The 13,331-nt window shown below is 50.3% G+C and overlaps 1 pseudogene across 1 annotated transcript in view; it reads left to right on the top strand.

The window, feature by feature from the left end:
* LOC309552161 overlaps positions 1-13,331 on the top strand; it is a 517,672-nt pseudogene that overhangs the window by 457,281 nt on the left and 47,060 nt on the right. The gene's annotated exons all lie outside the window — the stretch shown is intronic.

A 13,331-nucleotide genomic window follows, 5' to 3' on the forward strand; every position in this document is an offset into this window, starting at 1 on the left:
GGAGGTGGTGCAGAGTCTACAAGGGAGCCGGGACAGAGTCTACAAGGGAGCCGGGACAGAGTCCACAAGGGAGCCGGGACAGAGTCCACAAGGGAGGTGGGGCAGAGTCTACAAGGGAGCAGGGACAGAGTCTACAAGGGAGGTGGGACAGAGTCCACAAGGGAGGCAGGACAGAGTCCACAAGGGAGGCGGGACAGAGTCTACAAGGGAGGTGGGGCAGAGTCTACAAGGGAGCCGGGACAGAGTCTACAAGGGACCTGGGACAGAGTCCACAAGGGAGCCGGGACAGAGTCCACAAGGGAGGTGGGGCAGAGTCCACAAGGGAGGTGGGACAGAGTCCACAAGGGAGGCGGGGCAGAGTCCACAAGGGAGGCGGGACAGAGTCCACAAGGGAGGTGGGACAGAGTCCACAAGGGAGACGGGACAGAGTCCACAAGGGAGGTGGGGCAGAGTCCACAAGGGAGCCGGGACAGAGTCCACAAGGGAGGCGGGACAGAGTCCACAAGGGAGGCGGGACAAAGTCTACAAGGGAGGTGGGGCAGAGTCTACAAGGGAGCCGGGACAGAGTCTACAAGAGAGCCGGGACAGAGTCCACAAGGGAGCCGGGACAGAGTCCACAAGGGAGGTGGGGCAGAGTCCACAAGGGAGGTGGGACAGAGTCCACAAGGGAGGCGGGGCAGAGTCCACAAGGGAGCCGGGACAGAGTCCACAAGGGAGCAGGGACAGAGTCTACAAGGGAGCCGGGACAGAGTCCACAAGGGAGGCGGGACAGAGTCCACAAGGGAGGCGGGACAGAGTCCACAAGGGAGGCGGGACAGAGTCCACAAGGGAGGCGGGACAGAGTCCACAAGGGAGGCGGGGCAGAGTCTACAAGGGAGCCGGGACAGAGTCTACAAGGGAGCCGGGACAGAGTCCACAAGGGAGCCGGGACAGAGTCCACAAGGGAGGTGGGGCAGAGTCCACAAGGGAGGCGGGACAGAGTCTACAAGGGAGGTGGGGCAGAGTCTACAAGGGAGTCGGGACAGAGTCTACAAGGGAGCCGGGACAGAGTCTACAAGGGAGGTGGGGCAGAGTCTACAAGGGAGCCGGGACAGAGTCTACAAGGGAGCCGGGACAGAGTCCACAAGGGAGCCGGGACAGAGTCCACAAGGGAGCCGGGACAGAGTCCACAAGGGAGCCGGGGCAGAGTCCACAAGGGAGGCGGGACAGAGTCCACAAGGGAGCAGGGACAGAGTCCAAAAGGGAGGTGGGGCAGAGTCCACAAGGGAGGTGGGACAGAGTCCACAAGGGAGGTGGGGCAGAGTCCACAAGGGAGGCGGGGCAGAGTCTACAAGGGAGGCAGGACAGAGTCTACAAGGGAGGCAGGACAGAGTCTACAAGGGAGCTGGGACAGAGTCTACAAGGGAGGTGGGACAGAGTCCACAAGGGAGGTGGGGCAGAGTCCACAAGGGAGGTGGGGCAGAGTCTACAAGGGAGGTGGGGCAGAGTCTACAAGGGAGGCGGGACAGAGTCTACAAGGGAGGCGGGACAGAGTCTACAAGGGAGGCAGACATAGTCTACAAGGGAGGCGGGACAGAGTCTATAAGGAAGTTAGACCGAGACTGTGAGGAAGTCAGGACTTATTCCCCTCTTCCCAACAGTCCCAGCCTGGCTCCCCCATAAACTTTGTCTCGGCTTCCAGGAGTCTACGAGGGAGCCAGGCTAAGACTCTGCGGTTGCCGAGGCAGTGCCTACACCGAAGCAGGGAATAATCTGTAGGAAAGCAAGGGGGAGTCTACAGGAAGTGGGGACGTATCTGCTAGGGAACAGGGAGAGGTCTGCTAGGGAGAAAGAAGTGTGCAAGAGTGCAGTGAAAAGTTTTAGAGAGCAGGGGGAGACTTTTAAAAAGTGGAGAGGAGTCCAGACATACCTAGGAGAGGGGGTTTAACAGAGAGAGACAAGGGGGGGTGACAGAGAGAGAGAGAGAGAGAGGGGGTGACAGGGAGAGAGAGGGGGTGACAGAGGGAGAGGGAAGGGGGTGACAGGGAGAGAGAGGGAGCTGACACGGAGAGAGGGAAAGGGGGCTGACACGGAGAGAGGGAAAGGGGGCTGACATGGAGAGAGGGAAAGGGGGCTGACAAGGAGAGAGGGAAAGGGGGCTGACAGGGAGATAGAGGGGGCTAACACGGAGAGAGGGAAAGGGGGCTGACACGGAGAGAGGGAAAGGGGGTGACAGGAAGAGAGAGGGGGCTGACACGGAGAGAGGGCAAGGGGGCTGAAACAGAGAGAGGGAAAGGGGGTGACAGGGAGAGAGAGGGGGCTGACACGGAGAGAGGGAAAGGGGGCTGACACGGAGAGAGGGAAAGGGGGGTGACACGGAGAGAGGGAAAGGGGGGTGACAGGGAGAGAGAGGGGGGTGACACGGAGAGAGGTAAAGGGGGCTGACACGGAGAGAAGGAAAGGGGGTGACAGGAAGAGAGAGGGGGCTGACACGGAGAGAGGTAAAGGGGGCTGACACGGAGAGAGGGAAAGGGGGGTGACAGGGAGAGAGAGGGGGGTGACACGGAGAGAGGTAAAGGGGGCTGACACGGAGAGAGGGAAAGGGGGTGAAAGGAAGAGAGAGGGGGCTGACACGGAGAGAGGGAAAGGGGGTGAAAGGAAGAGAGAGGGGGCTGACACGGAGAGAGGGAAAGGGGGTGACAAGAAGAGAGAGGGGGCTGACACGGAGAGAGGGAAAGGGGGTGACAGGAAGAGAGAGGGGGCTGACACAGAGAGAGGGAAAAGGGGGTGAAAGGGAGAGAGAGGGGGCTGACACGGAGAGAGGGAAAGGGGGCTGACACGGAGAGAGGGAAAGGGGGTGACAGGAAGAGAGAGGGGGGTGACAGGGACAGGGGGGGTGACAGGGAATGAGGGGGGTGGGTGACAGGGACGAGGGGGGGGGACAGGGGGGGTGACAGGGACAGAGGGGGGAGACAGGGACGGGGGGGGTTAGAGGGTAGGGAGGAGTAAGTCCGGTCACAGTGCTCATCTTACTCACTCAGTCAGAGGCCGTGTAGTAACTTTCCCGCCCACACATCTCCTTCACAGACAGCACGCACGGCTGCACTGAATGTGTGGCGGGCACAGGGAGAGAGAGAGAGGGTGGGACAAGGCAGAGCAGATGCAGCCTCTCCCATTCCTGGAGGGGGGGAGCTGCGCTCACTGGGCTATGTGAGACACACACACACAGCCTTGTGACGGGGTGGGGGGGGGGCGCCGGCCGCCAGGGGCGCAGGCTAAAGGAGCTACACCCCCAATGTTTTTGCACCCCCCTACTCAGCCTGCGCCCCTGGCGGCCGCCGGTCTGGCCAACCCCTCGGTACTCCCCTGGAGGAGTTTGCCAAGAAGCGGGGACTGAGTCTACGACAGAGCAGGGAGGAGTCTGCAGGGGAGCGGTAGGGGTCTGCGAAGGAGCAGGGAGGAGTCTGCAAGGAAGTGGTAGGGGTCCATAAAGGAGCAGAGCTGAGTCTGCCAGGGAGGGAGTAGACTGTGGCGATGCAGGGAGAAGTTAGTCTTCCTTTCACACCACACACTCCTCCCTGGCAGACTCCTCTCTGCTCCCAAACAGACTTCTACTGCTTCCCTGTAGACTCCTCCCTGCTCCTTCACAGACTCCTACCAAAGTATAATGGACATGCAGTTTCAGGAAGTCCTACCGGATCTAGGAACAGGACACATCATATAAAATAGCTGGACTGGGCTAAGTCCACAAAGGAGCCAGGACAGAGAATACAAGGGAGCCATGCTGAGACTGTGAGGAAGTCGGGACAGCCTATGATGGAGCAGGGAAGAGTGTGCAGAAGAGCAGGGAGGAGTCTGTATGGGGGGAGTGGGGAGCAGTCTGCTAGAAAGCAAAGAGGAGTCTGATAGGGCAAAAGGAGCGCGAGGGGATGCAGGGAGGAGCTTGCCAGAGAGCAGGGGGAGTCTATCAGAGAGTGGAGAGGAGTCTGCCACGAATTGAAGACTGAGTCTACAATGGAGCATGGAGGAGTTTGCAGGTAAGAGGTGGAGTCTGTTTGGGAGCAGAGAGGAGTCTGCCAGGGAAGGAGGGGGGTGTGGCGTGCAGACTCCTCTCTGCTATTTCAGAGATTCCTACCGCTTCCCTGTAGACTCCTCCCTGCTCTAAATGGCATTAACCTATATGGATATGATTGAAACCACAGAACACACCACTTGGGTATCATACATTTTGAATTTAGTGTCTTATTGGGAATAGGTCTTTGCAGGGAGTGGTGGGGGAAGGTGGTTTCTTCACTGTAAGAGCTGTGAAAATGTGGAACAGACTCCCTCCAGAGGTGGTTCTGGCCAGCTCACTAGATTGCTTTAAAAAAGTCCTGGATTCGTTCCTGGTTGTACATAATATAAATGGGTACTAATATTTATAGGTAAAGTTGATCCAGGGAATATCCGATTGCCTCTCGGGGGATCAGGAAGGAATTTTTTCCCCTGCTGTAGCAAATTGGTTAATGCTTTGGTGGGGTTTTTCGCCTTCCTCTGGATCAACTGTGGGTTTAGGATTGTGTATATGGGATTGCATGGTTGGGTTTTCTTTACTGTTTTTTGTTTTTTATTGGTTGAGCCAGATGGACTTTTTTCAACCTGACTAACAATGTAACAGATCTATTGTGGAGCAAAGCAATTTATATGTCGATCAAGTTATCGCCGCAAATCCAAATTTGACCCTCGCCAGAGAATTTTTTATGGAAACGTATCACGGTTTCTCCGCCTATCCCTCCTCATGGGCATTACTAAAAAGAGTGAGTTGTGGTCATATTGGTCCACTGACCCAATTCACCATATGCCTGTGTTCTCTGCTGCCATGGCCAGGACTAGATACGAACAAATCTTGTGGTTCATGCACTTCATTGACAATGAACTCTGTAGTCCTCAGAGTGACCCTGGATTTGACCGGTTCCACAAAATTCAACCCCTCGTTAACCACTTTAACTAGAAGTTTGCAGCCTTGTATACGCCCCAACAAGCTGTCTGCATTGATAAATCCCTGAATAAATTTTCTGGCCACCTTGCTTTCAATTTCTCCCCAGCAAGCGTGTCAGATATGGGGTCAAGATGTATAAGCTCTGTGACAGGGCAACAGGCTATATTTGTCGTTTCTGGGTTTACGAGGGGAAAGATAGCAATGTGGAGCCCCCCCAACTGCCCAGACTACATGGGGAGCAGCGGCAAAATTGTTTGGGACTTGGTGTCACCCTTATTTGGAAAGGAGTACCATTTATACGTGGACAACTTCTATACAAGCGTGCCACTTTTTAGACACCTTGTTAATTTTGGAATTGGCGCATGTGGCACCCTGCTACCTAATCGCCGGGGCTTCCCCCAACGGCTTGTAGATTCCCAACTTAGAAGGGGGGGGGGGGGAGAGACTGCTTGAAGTGTGATAGTGTAATGTTTTATTATTACTGTGTTTATTGTTAACCATTGTTTGCTTTGGAGGTACGCCCATCAGCTTCAGCACTGATTTGTGTATTCTGACAGCAACATCGTTTGCTCTCACCATATACGTAATCAATGATGGCAGTGCTGGAGGAGGTGATTTTACCATTGCAGTTAAAAAAAGAGCATATATGGCGAAGCATAGGGGATGGGGTGTGGACAGAGGGCGGGTCTCCCCTATGCTTCGCCATATATTTTTTAAAACTTTTCTTGGCAGAGATTTCTTCATCCACATCGGTCGATGCGAATGGAGGAATCTGCTATATTCTGTTTGCCCATCATTAGAAGTGGGTGGATGCTGGGAGGTCTAATGGTGGGCATGCCACACACTTTCTGGTATAGATTTTTACAGCCAGTGCTCAGCTTTCTTGTAAAAGCAATCCTAGCAGATAATCAGCCGCTAGACTGCTTTTACAAGCAGTAGGAGGGGAATCCCCCCCCCTCCCACCGCCTTCCTCGGTTTTCTTGGGCTCTCCTGTCCCACCAGGTAACCCGAGACTGCAGCCAGTGGTTCCGTCAGCTGATCATAGAGCTGATTGGAGATCAGAATGGCTCCAATCATCTCTATGGCCTAAGATACCAGAAGCTAATAGCATTTCATGACTTCGGTTTCGCCAGATATAAACAGCGCCAATTGGGAAAGCATCCTATCACACCAATCTTGGTGTGGTCAGATGCTTTAAGAGCAGAGGAGAGATCTAGACTCCATTTTTTTTAAAAAGAGTACCTGTCACTACTTATTTCTATCATATGGGATATTTAGGTTCCCTGTGATAACAATAAAAAGAAATAGAAAATCAAGCACCCCTGTCCCCCCGTGTTTGCGCGCAAAGGCGAACACAATTGTCCTTTCTTCCCCTGTATTGGACTGTAATCCGTGGTGATTATAGTCCAATACAGGGGAAGAAAGGATTTCCCCAGATGCAGGGTCGGCTAACAGAGCCACCATAGAAGAGACTTCCTCGAGCCCCAACTCAACAGGATCAGATTGTCCAATGAAAGCGGATCCTTGTTCAATTTGGTCAGAATCTCTCTATGCAGAGGTCTGGTGTGGAACTACGCAAACAGAACTGCCTCAAAGGTGGAAACCATCAGACCCAGCACTTGCATGCAAGTCCTGAGTGAAGACGGATGGATAGACAACAGGAGCCGAACCGCATCCTGTAGCTTCAGAAGTTTCGTCTGAGGAAGAAACACCCGGGCTGACGCTGAGTTCAGCATCAACCCCAGGTAGTCCAGCTTGATGGACAGAGTCAGTGCTCATTTCTAAAAACTCAGTGTCCACTCGAACTCCTGTAGAGTTCGCACAGTAATGTCCAAGTTGGCTTCCAGACCCGAGGAAAACAGCATTAACAGAGGCATGGACTCCAGAGAGAGAGTATAATTTTGCCCCTGTACAAATCATTAGTAAGACCTCATCTGGAATATGCAGTTTAGTTTTGGGCATCAGTTCTTAAAAAAGGTATCGGGGTACTGGAGAAAGTGCAGGTAAGGGCAACCAAACTGATAAGAGGCATGGAGGAGCTCAGCTATGAGAAAAGATTAGAGGAACTGAATTTATTCTCTCTTGAGAAGAGGAGATTGAAGGGGAATATGATCAACATGTACTGTATAAATACATAAGGGGGGATATGATCTCCATGTATAAATACATAAGGGGGATATGATCTCCATGTATAAATACATAAGGGGTCCATATAGTGAACTTAGTGTTAAGTTATTCACTTTAAGATCAACACAGAGAACAAGGTTGCACTCTTTACGTCTAGAGGAAAACAGATTTCGTCTCCAAATACGGAAGGTTTCTTCACCGTAAGAGCTGTGGAATAGACTCCCTCCAGAGGTGGTTCTGGCCAGCTAACTGGGTTGCTTTAAAAAAAAGCCTGGATTCATTCCTGGTTGTACATAATATACATGGGTACTAATATTTATAGGTAAAGTTGATCCAGGGAATATCCGATTGCCTCTCGGGGGATCAGGAAGGAATTTTTCCCCTGCTGTAGCAAATTGGATCATTCTTTGCTGGGGTTTTTTCGCCTTCCTCTGGATCAACTGTGGGTATAGGATTGTGTATATGGGATTGTATAGTAGGGTTTTCTTTACTGTTTTTTGCTTTTTGTTGGTTGAGCCAGATGAATTTGCGTCTTTTTTCAACCTGACTAACTATGTAACAGATCTATTGTGGACCAAAGCAATTTATATGTCGATCAAGTTATCGCCGCAAATCCAAATTTGACCCTTGCCAGAGAATTTTTTATGGAAACGTATCACGGTTTCTGCGCCTATCCCTCCTCATGGGCATTACTAAAAAGAGTGAGTTGTGGTCATATTGGTCCACTGACCCAATTCACCATATGCCTGTGTTCTCTGCTGCCATGGCCAGGACTAGATACGAGCAAATCTTGCGGTTAATGCACTTCAGTGACAATGAACTCTGTAGTCCTCAGGGTGACCCTGGATTTGACCGGTTCCACAAAATTCGGGCCCCTCGTTAACCACTTTAACTAGAAGTTTGCAGCCTTGTATACGCCCCAACAAGCTGTCTGCATTGATAAATCCCTGAATAAATTTTCTGGCCACCTTGCTTTCAATTTCTCCCCAGCAAGCGTGTCAAATATGGGGTCAAGATGTATAAGCTCTGTGACAGGGCAACAGGCTATATATGTCGTTTCTGGGTTTACGAGGGGAAAGATAGCAATGTGGAGCCCCCCAACTGCCCAGACTACATGGGGAGCAGCGGCAAAATTGTTTGGGACTTGGTGTCACCCTTATTTGGAAAGGAGTACCATTTATACGTGGACAACTTCTATACAAGCGTGCCACTTTTTAGACACCTTGTTAATTTTGGAATTGGCGCATGTGGCACCCTGCTACCTAATCGCCGGGGCTTCCCCCAACGGCTTGTAGATTCCCAACTTAGAAGGAGGGGAGAGACCGCTTGAAGTGTGATAGTGTAATGTTTTATTATTACTGTGTTTATTGTTAACCATTGTTTGCTTTGGAGGTACGCCCATCAGCTTCAGCACTGATTTGTGTATTCTGACAGCAACATCGTTTGCTCTCACCATATAAGTAATCAATGATGGTAGTGCTGCAGGAGGTGATTTCACCATTGCAGTTAAAAAAAGAGCATATATGGCGAAGCATAGGGGATGGGGTGTGGACAGAGGGCGGATCTCCCCTATGCTTCGCCATATATTTTTTAAAGCTTTTCTTGGCAGAGATTTCTTCATCCACATCGGTCGATGCGAATGGAGGAATCTGCTATATTCTGTTTGCCCATCATTAGAAGTGGGTGGATGCTGGGAGGTCTAATGGTGGGCATACCACACACTTTCTGGTATAGATTTTTACAGCCAGTGGTCAGCTTTCTTGTAAAAGCAATCCTAGCAGATAATCAGCCGCTAGACTGCTTTTACAAGCAGTGGGAGGGGAATCCCCCCCCTCCCACCGCCTTCCTCGGTTTTCTTGGGCTCTCCTGTCCCACCAGGTAACCCGAGACTGCAGCCAGTGGTTCCATCAGCTGATCATAGAGCTGATTGGAGACCAGAATGGCTCCAATCATCTCTATGGCCTAAGATATCAGAAGTTAATATCATTTCATGACTTTGGTTTCGCCAGATATAAACAGCGCCAATTGGGAAAGCATCCTATCACACCAATCTTGGTGTGGTCAGATGCTTTAAGAGCAGAGTAGAGATCTAGACTCCAGTAGACTCCAATTTTTTTTTAAAAGAGTACCTGTCACTACTTATTTCTATCATATGGGATATTTAGGTTCCCTGTGATAACAATAAAAAGAAATAGAAATTCAAACACCCCTGTCCCCCCCGTGTTTGTGCGCAAAGGCGAACACAATTGTCGGCCTGGTGTCATATGTAAAAAGCAATTGCACCATGCATGTGAGGTATTGCTGCGAATGTCAGGTCGAGGGCAGTAATTCTTGCAGTAGACCTCCTATGTAAGTCTAAAGTGGTAACCTGTAAAGGCTTTTAAAAATGTACATAGTTTGTTGCCGTTGCACGGGCATGCGCAATTTTAAAGTATGTCATGTTTGGTATCTATGTACTCGGCATAAGATCATCTTTAATATTTTACCAAACAATTGGGCAATATATAATTGTATTTGTGCAATACATTTAAAAAAGTGTTTTTTTTTTGCAAAAAATTGCTTTGGAAAATCTCTGCACAAATACCGTGTGACAAAAAAAATGCAACACCCTCCATTTTGTTTTGTAGGGCCTTTGCTTTAAATATATATATATATATATATATATATATATATATATATATATATATATATATATATAATGTTTGGGGGTTCAAAGTAATTTTCTAGTAAAAACAAAAAAAAAAACATTTTTTTTATGTAAACAAAAAGTGTCAGAAAAGGCTTGGTCTTCAAGTGGTTAGAAGATTGGGTGATGTGTGGCATAAGCTTCTAATATTGGGCATAAAATGCCAGGACAGTTCAAACACCCCCCAAATGACCCCTTTTTGTAAAGTAGACACCTCAAGCTATTTGCTGAGAGTCAGGATGAGTCCATGGAATATTTAATATTTTGCCACAAGTTTGGGGAAAATGACAATTTGTTTTTTTTTTTTTACACACTAAATGATATATTGCTCACGCATGCCATGGGTATATGTGAAATGACACCCCAAAATACATTATGCTGCTTCTCCTGAGTACAGGGATACCACATGTGTGAGACGTTTTGGGAGCCTAGCTGTGTATGGAACCCCGAAAACCAATCACCGCCTTCACCGCAATCACCGCCCCCCAACTGCCCAGACTACATGGGGAGCAGCGGCAAGATTGTTTGGGACTTGGTGTCACCCTTATTTGGACAGGAGTACCATTTATACGTGGACAACTTCTATACAAGCATGCCACTTTTTAGACACCTTGTTAATTTTGGAATTGGTGCATGTGGCACCCTGCTACCTAATCGCCGGGGCTTCCCCCAACGGCTTGTAGATTCCCAACTTAGAAGGGGGGGAGAGACCGCTTGAAGTGTGATAAATTGCTTGCAGTGAAGTGGAGGGACACACGGAATGTTTTCGTTCTGTCCTCCATTAACGCAGATACAACTGTCCAAATTGCAATGGCGAATATATATATGGCACATATATGGCGAAGCATAGGGGATGGGGTGTGGACAGAGGGCGGATCTCCCCTATGCTTCGCCATATATTTTTTAAAACTTTTCTTGGCAGAGATTTCTTCATCCACATCGGTCGATGCGAATGGAGGAATCTGCTATATTCTGTTTGCCCATCATTAGAAGTGGGTGGATGCTGGGAGGTCTAATGGTGGGCATACCACACACTTTCTGGTATAGTTTTTACAGCCAGTGGTCAGCTTTCATGTAAAAGTAATCCTAGCAGATAATTAGCCGCTAGACTGCTTTTACAAGCAGTGGTTGGGGACTCCCCCCCTCCTGCCACCTTCCACGGTTTTCTTGGGCTCTCCTGTTCCACCAGGTAACCCGAGACTGCAGCCAGTGGTTCCGTCAGCTGACCATAGAGAGACCAGATCAGACCAGACCAATCATTTCTATGGCCTAAGATACCAGAAGCTACGAGCATGTCATGACTTCGGTTTCGCCAGATATAAACAGCGCAATTGGGAAATTGGGAAAGCATCGTATCACACCAATCTTGGTGTGGTCAGATGCTTTAAGGGCAGAGGAGAGATGTAGACTCCAATAGACCCCAATTTTTTGAAGAAAAAAAACTGAATTTTTGTAAAATTTTACCTGTAAAATTCCTTTCTCTGAGTCCTCCGACAGTCGCCGCATCCTCTAAGTCATCACTATTGGGAGTAGCTAGGCATAAGACTTAGTCAAAAGAACAAAAGCATTTGCATAGACACACCCATGGGGGCTGTCCCACTGGTCAATACCCCCCTGCAGTGACACTCCCAACTCAGTTTGGTACAATAGCAGTAGGTAAACAAGGAAACAACCTCAAAAGAGGGGCGGGGGTGGCGACTGTCGGAGGACTCAGAGAAAGGAATTTTACAGGTAAGATTTTACAAAAATTCAGTTTTCTCTTACGTCCTCCGACAGTCGCCGCCTCCTCTAAGTCATCACTATTGGGATGTCCCAAAGCAGTGTAGACATGAGGGGTGGGAGACGCAACCGTAGAAAAGGCAATGCAGTACCCACATCAGAGAAAGGAACCTTACACGCACAGTAAGAGAACCTTCTGGGCAACAGATAACAAGGCTCAACAGGAGCAACAGCTAAGCAAATAACCCAGTGTATAAACAACCCCAACAGCCAGGGACCCACAAAAAACAAGGGTCCCCTATGGCACTGCCGCACTGAGAACTTTGTGGCCAAAGGAGGCATCAGCTGATGCCAGAACATCCACCTTATAGAATTTGGAAAAGGTGTGCACCGACGACCAAGTCCCAGCCTTGCACACCTGGGCCACCGAGGCACGATGCCAATAGGCCCAGGACGCACTCAAAGATCTGGTAGGATCTCCTTAGGATGCTTAGGCTTCGTACAAAGCGAAGGCAGGACAATGTCCTCATTAAGGTGGAACTCAGAGACCACCTTAGGAAGAAAAGACGAATGAGGTTGCAAGACCACCTTATCCTTGTGAAAATTACCAAGTAAGGAGAGCGGCAAGACAACGCCGCCAGTTCCGACACTCTGCTAGCCGAAGTGATCGCCACCAAAAAGGCAACCTTCTTAGACAGCAGAGGCAACAATATCTCCCGGATGTTTTCAAAGGGAGCACGCTATAACACGGACAGAACCAAGTTCAAGTCCCATGGAGGTAAAGGCTCCATCCTGGGAGGAGCCAAATGTCGCACACATTGAATAAATGTGCGAATTAAGGAATGAGACGCCACAGGGCGTTGGAAAAGAACAGCCAGTGCAGACATCTGGCCCTTTATTGTGGCCAGGCGCTGGTCCACCCCAGACTGGAGGAAAGCCAACACTCTCGACACCGAGTATGAGCGAGGGGAGAACCCCCTGGACTCACACCAGGCGAAGTAAGCTTTCCAGGTACGGTAATAGATTTTACCAGATGAGGATTTCCTAGCCTTGATTAGAGTAGGAATGACCTTAGGGGAGAGACCCCTGTCTCTCAGGACCTGGGTCTCAACAGCCAGGCCGTTAAAGCCAGCGACTGTAAAGCAGGATGGAAGATCGGTCCTTGAGACAGTAGATCTTCCCGCATTGGCAGCCGCCAAGGAGGCGCCACTGCCAGGTGAACAACGTCTGCGTACCAGGACCGGCGTGGCCAGTCCGGCGCTACCAGAATCACCAGATGCGGTTCTGAGGCTAACCTGCGAAGGAACCTGGACAACAACTGAATCGGAGGAAAGGCATACATCAGACGATACCGATGCCAAGGGGCCACCAACGCATCCGAGGCGTCTTCCAGAGGATCGCGCGTCCTTGCCACGAACCTTTCCACCTTGTGGTTTAGCCGAGACGCGAACGGGTCCATGTCCGGGTATCCCCACTTCGCACACAGCATTTGGAAAACCTCCGGGTGCAGGGACCATTCCCCCTGGTCCAGGGTCTGGCGGCTGAGATAGTCGGCCTGCCAATTCTCCACACCCGGAATGTGAACTGCTGAAATCGCTGGGACATGAGTCTCGGCCCAAGACAGAATGTCGGTCACCTCCCGGGCCGCCCGGGCACTCCTGGTTGATGTAAGCCACCGCGGTAGCATTGTCCGTCTGTACCCGAACAGGACAGCCCCGAAGTCGTTTCCACCACTGAAAGAGACAAAGTTTTATCGCTCTCAATTCCAACACATTGATCGGAAGGGAGGATTCCTCCCCCGACCAAGTGCCCTGGGCAGACAGGTTGCCCAGGACTCCACCC

The sequence above is a fragment of the Pelophylax lessonae genome (assembly GCF_965119305.1).
Source record: "Pelophylax lessonae genome assembly, chromosome: 4".
In the NCBI taxonomy this organism is placed as follows: Eukaryota; Metazoa; Chordata; class Amphibia; order Anura; family Ranidae; genus Pelophylax; species Pelophylax lessonae.